The sequence below is a fragment of the Xiphophorus maculatus genome, chromosome 20 (genome assembly GCF_002775205.1).
Source record: "Xiphophorus maculatus strain JP 163 A chromosome 20, X_maculatus-5.0-male, whole genome shotgun sequence".
Classification (NCBI taxonomy): Eukaryota; Metazoa; Chordata; class Actinopteri; order Cyprinodontiformes; family Poeciliidae; genus Xiphophorus; species Xiphophorus maculatus.
Window position 1 is genome coordinate 3,766,742 of NC_036462.1, and position 12,541 is coordinate 3,779,282.

A 12,541-nucleotide genomic window follows, 5' to 3' on the forward strand; every position below is an offset into this window, starting at 1 on the left:
TTTAATATCGTCACCTTAATAATGGCCTACATCAGTTTTTGCCAGGTTTTTCTTTTTTTTGCCTCAAAATATTTCTTGGAAAGAAAGAGGTGGGGATTTTGTTTTGCAAAAATCATTTTTGGCACAAAATAATTTAGATTATTTTAGTAAGGTGACAACATTCTGGAAAAATTTCTCTGTTAATATAATTTAATTATCATTTGTTGTCCTCATTATTTTATTCAGTCTTGCTTAAAGCCAAAACACAAACCAGTCCAACACATATAAATGATACATGTGGAGACTTTTATTCATTCCTAGTATTTCAAAAGAGAGTCAAGCAAGCAGCAGATTGAAAAATAGAGACACACTTACATGATTTATCAGGGGGAGCAATAAATGCCCATTTTTAAGGCCAAGCCACCACATAAAAGCCTTGGATCACAGAAGTAATGGCTCCCTGTAGGCTAGTGATAACTCTGTTTTTATACGTGAGTGTGTGTGAAGGAGGGAGCGAATGTGACAAACACTGAAAGAAAGGCAATAACGTCTCAAAAATGACAGCCAGCGTGAAGAAAAGAGGTTGATAAGCACAAGGAGAGGGAGAAAATGTGAGCACAAAGACATCACTGACAGCCTCTGTTTCATTTTCCATCTCTGCCAGCTCCATCTAATCTCAGCCACTGATGTGTTTCTTTCTTCATTTGCAGTTAGTGGTTGGATTACATATCCCACACCCAGCTGTGGGCTCCGTATCACTCAGTGTCTGACTCAGTGTGTGTGTGCGTGTGTGTGTGTGTGTGTGTGTGTGGGTGTGTGTGTGTGTGTGTATGGCTGCTCATGCGGGGGTCATAAAAATAGCCATAATATTCCCTGAGTGATTTTCTCCCTTAGGCGAATAAAGACGGAATAAGCTCTTGTGGGAAAATAGGTTCCCGTGTCTGATGCAGGGTACGCTAAAAGAAAACCACTTTGGAGCAATGATTATAATTTTTATCGTAGTGATTGCAGAGGCTGAAACATCCTTTAGTATAACTCAGCTGCCGAAGTGAAGAATGGAACTATTTTATTGTTGGATCATGTTTTTGTCTCCAATGAAAAGCAACAAGCAAGAAAGAAATAATTTTTTCACCATTGAGACTCATAAAATACAGCATATATCTATATACAGTATATAAGATAGGTTAAACACAATGTTATTGATCTATGAATTACATGTACTTTACTGTTCAACAATCTTACTCTATTTAAGTTATTGTGCAGAAATCTGGGGAAATAATTACAGTAATTACAGGCTTTAACAATACTACAAAAAAGACCAGTAAGAATAATCCATAAGCTGGGATTTCTAGGAAACACTGACACAAGTTTTGTAAAATCTAAAGCATTAAAGTTTATTGACATAGAGGAACTGCAGTCAGCTCTAATAATTTACAAACCAAAAAGTAATTACTGGAAAACATACAAAAATTGTTTAAGACTAAACAGTGCATACTGTCTAACAATGTTACGTAAAATTACATCATTTGTTTGACAACAGAGCAAATCAAAATGCACTGTTATCAAAAAAATACCAGTAAATGATGTTATTTTTGATAACAGTATGCACTGGTATCAAAAATTGCACAAAATTATGAGAATGAAGTTGTAATGTTACGAGAATACAGCCGGAATATTGCCAGAATAATGTCTGATAGCAACTTTTAGTAGTTATCTCTGTCATCTCCGCCCATTTGAAATCCTCCAGGATCGAATCACAGCCACAGAAAAGATCAAGTTAACAGTTGAAATAACAGTAAATGGTTCAAATTGAAGAGTAGTAGAAGAAGAAAGTAATAGAGTGAAGAAAAGTGGTCTACATTTATTTTAAATTACCATGTCAGCGAAAGTAATGCATTGCCAATATCCTTCCTGCTTGCTCTTTTAACTTTTGTGTGCAGTCAAGTCTCCATAAGAGGAGATACTTTAAAAAAACCCAGTGCATGGTATTGTTTCCCAAAGCTAAAATCAATTTCAGAATCCTATTTTAACATTTTCTTTTCAGGGTAAGTTAAATTTTCTGCTTAATGTTTTGTCTTTGTAATTCAATATACAAAGGAAAATGTGGATGGCGTTCCTTTGTGTTGTCTGCTTTCCTACCTGCCCACACCCCTTCCACCAACTCGCAGCACGGCTCCTCAAATGAGCCCTGAGGAGGCAAATAACCAAAATGGGAAATGTGTGGAAATGCAGAAGTCATTAAAAAGCCAATTACCCGCAGGTTCAGTCCTGCCGGGAGGAGATCGGGAAATGGCGGAGAGCGATTGTAAACCCAGTGAAATACGGAGACTAAATAGCTCTGCTTTGAAGGTGTGTGTGTTTGTCAAGCTCTCTCATTTGTTGATGCACTAAAAGGCTTAAGCATAACTCTACTTTTGCTTTCCGTTTCGGTTCTGTACGGACTTTGGGCGGCTCAGGAGCAGAACAGAAAACCCGTCAAACTGAACGTAGAGATGTGTTGCGATCTGAAAAACTGTAAAACATTTGGACAAGTTTGGTCAAAATCACTCCCATTTTATCTGTAGAGTTTTGCTTTGTCTATTACATCTACTAGTGCTGCATATCACTGTAAAAATGTCCACACCTCATATTTTCCATTAGCCACTTTAATTTTAAGATGATATTTTTCAAAGTTGCCACCATTTTTGTGCTTTTTTAATCAATTATGGCCACAACATAACACCTGTTTTTATGGTTTGGATGAACTTTATGCCACTGTATGTGCTTTCAACTTTGGTCATTCTATTTGTGCAGCTTTCATGTAATCACATTTATGAAAATCAGATGCTAAAAGTAAAACTGAAGACTTTGCTGTTTGCAGATCTGACGTCTATATTGTTAGCGTTAGCTTCTGCTAATTTTCTGTGTTTAGCGGTTTCAAATTAACTTTATTTGGATAAATTTACAACATGACCAAAAAGGAAACAAAATAATTTGTAACTATTTTACAAACCAATAATTTATGAAAAAGTTAACAGGCGGAAGCAAAAGCATGTACTTAGTTACACTTCTGCGTTAGCTTTTCTTTTTTAATGTTTTCTGCCATTTAGCGTTAGCTTTCACACATGTTTTTCATTGCTTTAACGTTTAGCAAATTAATGAAACTGACTTTTTCTTCATCTGTGCCTTCTGCAATAAATACAACTGATTTTAGTGCAAACATACAGTATATTCTTCATTGCAACTGTTTAGGACATTTTGAAAAATGTCCACCAGAGACGGAAAATATTATGGATTTTAATCAATAAAAATATAAAGGCTATGATTTGACACCACACACAATAATCTAACTGGCAGTTTTTGTGCAAAAATGAATTTATCAGAAAAATTAATCTCTGATGAATTTAAAATACATATTCTGTACCTTATCGTCTTGTTTTGTTTACTGTTGTCCCAAAGAGGATGAAAAGTCTTAATTTCTTTGTTTGTTTCTTGCTTTTGTCTTACTCTACATTCTGGCTTGGACACGTGGTTTTAATGTCTGCTTCTCGGGGCCAAACTCAGGGAAATTGATGGACACCAAAGGGCAGAACTCAACAAAGCACCACTTCCTATTCAATGTCTCCAGTGTCGCTGGTCGCACGCTGGGATTTCGATCTCCTATAGGTCAACCCAGCTGTGATCCAGCGACAGCAGGGACTTTTGGGATTTAGAGTTCCCACAGGTCAAATCTAACCAAAGATTCCCTTCTTGTGTCTCTGGCTGTATGTGCATTGTGTTTGTTACTTGCATCCTGACTATTGATCAGTCTATCTGCAAAGAAATATAAAAGTTGTCCCTGAAGGTCTGATCAATAATGCCAATGTCCCTGTCTTTCTCAGCTTATTAGAGAGGGATTACAACGGATTCTCATTGGCCTCTGGGCATGCGGTTGTGTATGTGAGGTCATTTATTTCTTATTTACCACTAAAAAGCTTATTGATGACTCGTGTGGTGGTTAACGCAGCCATTTCCGATTCCGACACCACCCCCTTCCCACCCTTGAAATTTGAAAGCCTCCTGAACTGATGTCAAAAGGCAAGAGAAATTAATTTATGCTGCATAATGTCGCACCGATCAATCAGAAGGCGTTTACATTAAGTCTCAGATCAACATATTACTTTTATGAAATGGGAAATTTGCAAACTCTCTTAACTATCAAATAATTTGTCCACTTTTCTCTTATAGGAGAACTTTAGGAATACAATCACTGCAAAAACACCAAATCTTACCAAGTGTTTTTGGTCTGCTTTCAAGTGCAAAGCATATCTTAGTATGCTTGAACTAAGACAAAAATAACTTATAAGTAACTTTTGAACAACATATCGAGACTTGTTTTATGCAAATAATTTCTTAATATTAATAAAAAGTAATATTAAGCCTAACCCTAAATAAAAAAAGTTCCATTGGCAGATTATTTAACTTGTAACATGACTTTTTTCCCATGTTATAAGTGAAATATTCTGCCAATTGAACAAGTACTTTTTCTGAACTTCATTGGTAAGAGAAACATAAATACATTAAATACACACAGATGGATGTTTGAAGGCCTTTATTTCTGTTAGTTATGATGATTTCCACTTATAAAGAAAATATATTTACAATTCAAAAACCATTAAAAAATAGACATTTGTAGTTAGCGAAATGTATATTTAAAACCTGATTAAAGGTTAGTTTCAGAAGGCACTTTTTATCGTAACGCATATTCTAAATTTATTGAATATGAGTGTATTTTAAATATTACTTCAGACTTATCACTGCCAAGACACAAAATCTTACCAACTATTTTAGTCTAGTTTTTAGTGCAAATATCTTAGTTACTTTGAAATAAGACAAAACTAACTTAAAGGTAACTTTACACCAAGATATGCTAGCTTGTTTTAAGTAAATCATTTTGAATATAAATTTAAAAGTACTAGTTCCATTTGCATCTTTTTCACTTATGACATGGGGAGATGTCTTGTCGTAACATTTTATTAATAATCATGAATTATTGACCTAAAACAAGCTCCTATATCTTGCTAAAAGTTACGTGTAAGTAATTTGTTCTAAGATATTTGCACCAAAATACTTGGTAAGATTTTGTGTTTTTGCAGTGCTGCAATGAACAAGAAATAAATATTGTAGCAGCTGGAAATATATTCACATTATTAAATTTCCAGTCATGATTACAAACTTCTGAAAGAGACAAAGAAGTGCAGTAGATTATCAGAGCAGAATATGTGGGAAAATGTCCATAGATGTGTTCTGATAGACATTTCCAGGCCACATGCTGTCGAACTGTCGCAATCAAATTCCCTGTCAAACACTGAATGAAAAAAATGTTAAATCACAAGTTTATAGCAAAGCCTTAGAAGCTGCAAGAAAAACCACAGAGCTGTTTCTGAGAGCTCAGACGGTGTTTTTATCCAAAAGACGACAGACATAAAACATCTGATAAGGAAAATCAAAGAAAGATTTAAGAGAGAAAGAATTGAGCATTGAGCGAAGACCCCAGGGAGCCGTTCATGTTCAGTGTATTCAGTGAAAATATTCTATCAATGTCGTGTTTTAACAGAAAATCAGGGGAATTAATTGATCCATTAAAGGGAGATTTCATCTCTGCTTTGTTGCTGCTTTAATGCCTCAGTCTGAAAACACAAATGTTCTGTAACAAAGTTTGTCATGGAGATTAGACTTAGACTTAGACTTGTACTTTATTGATCCCTTGGGAAGACTCCCTCAGGAAATTGAAGATGATTGATTATTGATTATGCAGTTACTGGCTTTGTTACTTTATGCTGTTTAGACAAAGATTTGCAAAAGTTTTGAGTTGAGTTAAAGAACATGGTTGAAGCATCTAGAGCATATAAAGGTCAAGACTGAGAAAAATCTTTATGGCCTCAACAGAACAAAATAGTCAGTCATGGCGAAAAACTTTATGTAACATAGATGTCTTCCCCATAAAACAAATAAATAACTTAAAGCTTAGCACAGGGTTCAGGGCCAGTAAGTTTTATGAAATGGCATAAAACTCTGTACGTTTTGTCAGCGGACAGTCGACTGGAGGTGCAAGAATACGACGATTACTTAGAAACATAAAGGAGCAGGCTAACTGCTAGCTAACTTCTAGCTAGCTCCTAGCTGGCTGCAGTTAATCACTTCTGCTAAAACTTTAACATTTTAATAAATTAGTAGAAGTGAGACTTGAAATTGATTATTCCTGTAAGGAAACAAACTGCCTGTTTTTGCACCTAAATGGCACTTGATCATTATGAAATATGCACAAACAACTTATAGTTGTTGAGTTCAGCTGTAAAACATTTGTAAAATGGAGATTTGTTTTTATGTTGAAAGTCATATTCTTAGTTTTAGAGTTCTTTAAAAAAAATTTAGGGAGAAACACTTTTAACACCTTGTAAAAGCGATGTTGTGTGGAAACACAAGTTTTTCGTTCGTGATACAGAATAAATTAAATGTAGACCTCCTGCAGCAGCGTTCACACCATAATTATGTATTTTCTGGGTTGCTAAATATGGGGAAATGGAATTCTGGAAAATTAAAACAGAAGGAACAGAGTTTGGAAAATAAAACAAATTTCATAGGACCCTAAATCTTGTGGCCTGGAAGCAAAGTGGTCTAAAACTTCCGCACAGTGTTTCATGACTCTTTTAATTTAATGTTTGTCTTCCTGATTGTCAGTGTTTAACATTTTTCCTCTCTTTGCCTCTTTCACCATCAGTTATTGGTGAAGTGTCAACATTTAGCTTCTGTGTTTAGCGCAAATGAAGAGAGCCAGCCGACCGCAACATAAACTGATGTAAAAGCATTATAAAAAGCCATTTGCGAGGTTTGTGAAGAGTGACGAAATTCCCCAGCCTCACACACCCTCACCCCAACGCACCGCCTGCTCCATTTGCTGTAATATGAGTAAATGAATTAGATTTTGATGCTTTAAAAGCTTTTTTTCTTTTGGCTCTTATTGGGAGTAAATTTCACTCTAATGGTCAGGTGTGTTTACAAGACGCTTGCGGCGGAGAGAGAGATGGACAATCTGAAGGAGGGAATACTAAAGGGAGGACAAAGGAGAGTAAGAATGATGGATTATAAATGGATTTTAAAAGAAGGGCACATAGGGATGAAGGGGAAAGAGGACGGCAGGATAGAAGAACGTACTCAACCTCAGACAGATGAATGAGTTGTTTGCATTCAGGTTTAGTCCATTGCCCCATTAAAGGCATTTCAATTACCGACTTATCAGATTACTGCAAGGTTAAGAGATGGAGGTGGGGGCCAGAGAACAGGTGGGGGCCAGAGAACAGGTGGGGGCCAGAGAACAGTGTCGTAAGAGATGAGCTATGAAGATTAAGTTTAATGTAAGAACATAGATTGAAACTAAATGGCTATCTAGAATACAAATGCAACACAATTTAAATGCATCATTTTGTGTAAGGTTTTTAATTAGGTTTTTCTTTTTCTTTCTTAATTATTTCTGAGTTTTTTTTTTTTGGTTCAAGTCAGCGTTTTGAATAGATTTTGTTTTTATGTTGGTTTGATTTAGTTTAGTTTCTGTTCTTTACCCTGGAGGCCTTTCAGCAGAGCAGGATTAGCGACTTAGCTTAAACTCCAGCTCCTACAAAATTGGAAGTTTTTGCATTTTTCTTTACTCTTTTATTCAATTAATGCCAACATACTTTTATTTAACAGTAGTCACTATCTATTCTCTATGTTTTTGTAGAGTATGTCTAATATTCCCTCTGATTGGCTGTTCCCTGATAACGGAGCTCAGGAAGTGACTGTTGGCCTCTGTGTTAGTCCCAATGGTTTCAACTGTGAGCATTAATGCATAATGAGATATTTTTAGTGTTTGAATTATTAAAATGTGTGTTAAAGTCTCAAATGTTTGTGGATTTTAGCAATATTGTACACATTTCTTTGCTTTTTTCAGCAATGTGTTATGATATATTCAGCCCAGCTTTCTGTCTGTTCCTGCTGATGATGATGATGATCCTGCAGGGCCATTACCCATTCAGGACAATGAACATATGGGGGTGTGAGGCACCTCAGGGGGGAATCGGGTGTACTAAATGGACCGAAGGCCAAAGACATATTTGTGTTGGGGTTCGCCGATTCCCTTCGGCATAAATTATGCGATGGTGATGATGAGGAAGATGAGCCATTTTACCCAACAATGGCGCCGTTTTTCATCCAGATAGAAAGAAGTCGTGTCCGTCCAGCAGCTGAAGATTTTCAGTACTTTCTGGTTTTGCTCATGCTTAGCTTCCTTCTCTCGCTCATCCAATTTAAGTTTGTTTTCAGGTACTAGTTTGGTTTTTGGTATTGGAAAATTTAATCAGTTTCATTCTCAAACAATCTAAACAAAGGCTGTAGACTTCAAGATTCAAACAAATGTTTTCTGACTCATTTTACATGATATTTAGAATTTCTAATTGCACTTTCAGACCCATTTGAAAGAAGGTTTGCTTGTTTGTTTTAAGTATTTGACCAATGTGTAGTAGTCAACCTATTATTTTTGACTCAGTTTCTTTATTATTTATTTTACATTGTTTGTTTTACTCCTAACTGCACTGACTCAACAAACTAGAGCTGTTTTTACATGTTTGACCAAGTTTGTGAAGATATTTGTGTATTTAAATGTGCTGTACTGCTGCAGTTATCAAATTAATTTGTAATGATTAGAAAAAATAAACATTCTCAGTCAATCTTCTTTATTGGATTGGTATCGGCCGATACTAAAACTCAGATATTGGTATCGGAAGTGAAAAAAGTGGATTGGTGCGTACTTTTAACTCCAGCTGAAAACTTTCAGATAGGAAACAGAAAAGAGAAATCCATATTTTCTCCTGATCACAGACCTTAACCTGCTGCTGTTTAAAAATACCACATCCTATATGATCCCAAGTGGGAAGATGATGCCAAAGTATGGAGCATATATTCCCCAGGACCTGTAGACAGCATCATTTCCTTTGTTCAGGTGTGCATATCTGTGTTTTCCTTTAAGCTGGCCTCCTACGCTGTATATAATAGCTTTTCAGCTCTATTAAAAGGATGCATCCACCTCCTTCACATATTGTCACAAGCTAAAGACATAAATCCAGTGCACAAACACTTAAGTGTGCATTACTGTTAACTGAATAATATCAACACTAATATATGGCTGCAGACGTTTCCTTTCTATAGGACTATTGTGGAAAAATGCCAAACTGCTTTGAAAGCCGTCTCAGTTCACAGAAGAAAAGCTCCATAAAATAGTGACTTTTCTTGTGAAATAGAACTAAATTGTTATTGATTGTCTCAGGGAATCACCTTGTTGGAGCTCAAATCTTGCTTTCTGTCTCTTACTTGTGTTTTTGCAACAGATTGCTTGTAAAAAAGAGCCTAAACGTTTGTTCCTGCGTTGTCTGGTATTGTGCTGATACAACATATAATTATCCATTTGTATTTAGGAGTCTTTTCTGCCTGAATATGCAGTAATTGTCACGGAAAAAAGAAAATACCTAATTTCATAAGTAACTATTTGTTTCAGTTGATTCAGGTTTTAGCATCCACTCATAACAGGCCTAAATTTTGTATCAATATTCTCTTTTTGATGATACTTTGATGATAATTACTTTTGCCTGTGAGATAAATATGAAATCATACATCATCGTAATCATATATGTTTTACAAAAGCAAGTAATGGATGCAGAGTTTGGATTTTTTTGTGTAAACTTTTTCCAATCTATTGATTTTTAATTATACCTACTGCCCAAAATGTATTTGGGTAAATTTAATGTGCAGTTCCTTCCCACTATTTGTGCCAGAGCTCAGCTTGGGTTGCTCGGTAACGGGGATGGGCTTCACTAAGGTTGCTAGGTAACGGGTGGAACTCTGCTGGGGTTGCTAGGTAATGGGCAGTCCCTGCTGATTTGTTACTTTACGTTCGGAAGGATTTTCCAGATACCCAGATACATCAACTTGTTGCCAACAAAACAACTGGGTGTTTTTTTAAGTACTTGGTCTGTTTTTAGAAACAGTAGAAACCCAAATAGAAGCACACAAATGTCAAAAAGGTGAATTTTGGATAATAGGTCCCATTTACAATAATTTCCATAGCTGAAATATGCAGCAGAGGATTCTGGTTCACTTTGTTGTCGACATCTTTGGAAAAGTAAAAGTGAGATCTCAGACTCCACAGTTTTTGTGAAAACAGTTGGTCTCGAGTGGCAGTGTGTGCTGGAACGTTTGTTGCTCTGAGTTGACCCACTTATTCTGATCTGGACGTGTGTATGGGTGTGTGTGGGTGTGGGTGTGTGTGGGTGTGTGTGTGTGATACGGTAGACGGATTCAAGGGTTTTTCTCACATTAACAGATTTTTGTCTCTCTAACCTCCATAGCAGCGAAACAATGTGAGAAATGGCTGGTTGTGAGTTTGTTCTGTTTCTGGTGATGCTTGTTGGAGTGTGAGTGAATAAAAGCATCTTGTTACTCTATTGTGTAAAAGACGATAATTTATATCCATGAGATTCATTCTCACATTCTCTGTTGGTGTTTTTTACATCCATAGTGTCACTGGCCTATTTTTATGTTGCTCCATCCACCTTAATTTGCCAAGTTATGTGTTCATTATAATATTTGCAATTCTTCCAGAAATTTTAAATTTTCTCTGCATGTAAAATGCCACAGATATTTTAGAAAATGTTTTATTCAAACCACAGGACGTGGAAAATGATTTGGTTAAAATGAAAAAGGGTTATTACAGTAGACAACAGGTGTAATTTATCCTAAAATAAATTAGGCTTAAACATAGGTAAGTTACTTATTTCTCAGCCATCCAAACTGTTAAGGTGTTTGTCATGAAAAAGTAGCATAATCATAAAATCCCATTTTGCATTGCATAGATGCTATTTGGGAGCCATTTAATTCAATTTTTACTACAAGATATATTTTCAAACCTAGAACAAAGTATTAGTTATGTTTTATTTGTAAGTTCTGTCTCCATTATTATTATTATTCTGTTAAAAACCCTTCAGAAACCACCAGAGGACAAAAAATATAAGCATGCACCTTTAGTTACGATTAATCTGCACAGTCACACCTGCTTTATTTATTATGCAACTTTTTTCCTCTCCCTTCCCAGAGACTCTTCCACTCGCTTCTAATTCTTAGAGAAGCTGATGGCAGTTAGCCAAATGGAGCTGGTCGACCCATAAAAGCTCCATCCTCGGCCGTAAAGCACCGACTAAAACACACTTAAACCATAAGCTGACAAAGAAAGTGTGGTTTACGCCTGGTTTTGCAACCCTCAGGGTGTGGATGCATTAGGACATTGATATACCATTTTGGTGATTTAAAGAGCTTTAAGAGCTTGGCTTTTTTTTGCTGCATCAAGCATCTGGTTTATGCTGTACGAAACTTACCAGCCATTTTCCAGCTCACAGTACTCAGTAATTAATAGTTTGTGGGACATTATTTATCCATGGAGGATGCACTTAATGTCCTGAAGAAATCAATGATTCTCTCTCTGTGAAGCATAAAGTATCCTGTGCATGTAAGGAAACATCATTATAAAATAGGACTCCATATTCAAGTCGAGTTTATTTAAAAAGTTCATTTAACTGGATGCTTTCGACCCAAAGGGCAATACCTTAAGGGTGCCAAGGAAAAAATGAATGCAGGAGAAACACAAAAAAGTTACAACATCCCTTCATTTGGCCTTACAGTAGGAGAAAAGCAGGACATTTTAGCATTTCTTTACAGCTTAGTGTTAATTTTTCATGCTGATAATTCACTAAAAACTAGAAACTGTCATTGGCTAGTGACAAACCGACGATTCACTTCCGAATCCCCAAATATGACTATTGAGCGTTGGCCAGTTATTGTCACCAAAGTATGTCTGAAACTGGAGGTTTTTCGCCCATAAATCTGATCCATGTTTTAACTAAACTAAGATATTTGAACTCAGATATGGGTAGGCTATTTAAAAAGCCTCAATCATCACATTTAAAATCAATAGATGTCTTTATATGAATATTTTTCGCTATTCTCATATGTCTGTTCAACAATTTAGCAGCAAAAAGGGTTTTTGAATTTAACATTTTTATTTTGTCAATAGCCCTACGTGGTTTTCTATTAGAATTTGACTAAATAAGATTAAAAACAAGAAATTTTATTGCTTAGCTTATATATGTCTATTCAATGATTTAGCAGTAAACAATGTTTTTGTGATTACAAAAGCTTATTTTGTTGATATATTGTTTTGATTAAAAGGCTATTATTTTCGTTTGATTAATTACCAATTAATTACCTGATTAAAATTATTTATTCAAGTCTCACCTCTAGTATAAAATAAATGGGACTGGTCCCAAGACCTTGCCTTGGGGAACACCTAGACGCTATGGTAACTGAAACATGTAAAAAAAGATTTTTTTAAAAGCAGACTGAGAGAAAACAAAATAAAACCTGTTTGGAAAAAGCTACAATTCCTGTTTATTAGATGAAAAAGTGCCGTGTTTATTTTCCATGTAACTTAATGGAATTTTCTCACCCTTTAGAAACATGCATT

The 12,541-nt window shown here is 35.7% G+C and overlaps 1 protein-coding gene across 12 annotated transcripts in view; it reads left to right on the plus strand.

Moving 5' to 3' along the window:
* Positions 1 to 12,541, plus strand: part of ptprt (protein tyrosine phosphatase, receptor type T) — a 316,939-nt gene that overhangs the window by 65,800 nt on the left and 238,598 nt on the right. The gene's annotated exons all lie outside the window — the stretch shown is intronic.